Here is a 1,824-nt window from a genome sequence, read left to right as displayed (position 1 = left end):
TTTCTTAAGAGGGGGGGGTGGGGTATCAGGTCTCAGGCTGCCCAGATTTTTGTGACGCATACAACAATTACTACTATTCGGATAAACCTATTATATGTCAGTCTGTTCAATGTTCATCCAAAGTGCACACCAGACATCACAAGAAATCTGTCTATAACAATTTTGAAGGATTTTCTGAGACCCACAAGCCAACAAACGCTTCCACAAATTTCTCCTTGCTTCTGCACAGCTTTGCTCCCCGTCGATGTAAAGTCAGAAAAGTCAATGTTAGGCAAGATGTAGAGTTGCAACATATTGTTTAAAGGCAATAGGGGTCACCACATTACAAGCTGCACCAGAAATGTTTCAGGAAATGTTGGCACCTTAACTATGGAAGTAATAATAATTGTCAAGTGATTTCTTTAACAAAATCATTAAACTTCTCATATGATAAGCTAAGACATGCACGAAACTTGCTGAGAAATGACGCTTTGCCGCGATCACTTACTGTCCGCTTTTCAATTACAAATATTGTAGAACTCAGATAATGTAATACAAGTATTCTTCTGCTAACCGGAGCTTAAAATATTACTAACTATGGACACCACTTTTGACACATGATACTCGCTCAATCTGTTCGATGAATTTGAAATATTAATCTAAAATGACTCGACATTACCGTTGACTAGCTGGAGAACGCCGTGTTCAACGTTCACTTCAGACTACTGTATCATCTGAGCTTATTTGACACTTGTTGCACGACAAATACAAACTGTCATATTCTATCTACCAACGTAAGTGAAAGAAACATCTCGATCACTACCTTGATTTCTGATAAACGTGGATAATCTTGAATTGTGTAAGTGGCGTCGTTAGTGGTGGGTTCACAGAAGCGTCGCCATGAGGGAAGAGACCCCGAACATAAACTTTCTGAGTTAAATTTCAACACTAAAAAAATACTAATTTAGCGAGAATATGATTTCTTTATATTATTTTTTTTTTTTATAAATGAGCATCTTCCTAATCAATTCGGAAAAGAAAAAGAAAAAAAATGTTAATGAGAAATTTTGATCCATGCGAAAAGACAGAATTTCGAGACTGATTTAGATTTTCAAGATTGATTTTCAAGATTGATATACATATAAGTATATGTATATATATATGTGTGTGTGTGTATGTGTGTGTGTTCAGATGTTTTGTTGTTAGTATTATTATAGTGATTCCTCGAGAGATTCCCTTTGACCCAAAGCAAATCCCGATTAAATCTATGGTAACGTGAATCCTGTCCTGTGTAGGTAGGCTGCCACCAGCTGATAAGGGATCAGCACCCATGTACGTGCGAGACAGTAGAAGACGTGTAAAGTGTATGTTATTTATGTGTATGAGGGTATGTCAGTTTGTATGTGGAAAGAAAAAGTCGAGTTCCTACACAGGACATCGCCGAGCAGGCGTGGCTAGAGTCAGGCAAGCATTTGTATTCCAGGCTATTACAGGTTGGGTCTTGAAAGACATAAAAGAAAGAAGTTCGATCAATGTTTATTATTTATTTAGAAATGCAAAATAAAAAGGTTTCTCCTCCTCCCATATTCCCGTCATTCTCTGGCCTGGCCATGATTCAACCATGGCCCGCAACCCAAAGTCTGGCTTTTCCAAATATCATTGTACACTTCTAGCAACTTAATAATGGTATCATGATTAATATGCTTCATCATCTCATATCGAATCTCATCGGGGCCTGGGGACGTTCCTCTACAGGCTTCTAGGACTCGGACAAGCTCATCCATTGGTAGGTCTTTATTGTAATCAAGGTCATCTCCTGTGGCAAAGTGAATTGGTTGCAGCTCG

General features: G+C 38.3%; 1 protein-coding gene across 1 annotated transcript in view; it reads right to left on the bottom strand.

Annotated features, from left to right (window-relative positions):
• Nucleotides 1-875, bottom strand: part of LOC147470624 (uncharacterized) — a 34,478-nt gene extending 33,603 nt beyond the window's left edge. The window contains exon 1 of the mRNA XM_086542995.1: nt 803-875. The gene's annotated coding sequence lies outside the window, so the exon portion shown is untranslated. The remainder of the gene's footprint in view (nt 1-802) is intronic.
• Nucleotides 876-1,824: the final 949 nt, after the last annotated feature.

Source organism: Penaeus japonicus, unplaced genomic scaffold, assembly GCF_977035675.1.
Source record: "Penaeus japonicus unplaced genomic scaffold, GWHDUDI00000001_assembly GWHDUDI00000013, whole genome shotgun sequence".
Taxonomy (NCBI): domain Eukaryota; kingdom Metazoa; phylum Arthropoda; class Malacostraca; order Decapoda; family Penaeidae; genus Penaeus; species Penaeus japonicus.
The sequence above is the reverse complement of the archived record's forward strand: the minus strand, read 5'-3'. Positions and strand labels throughout refer to the sequence as shown.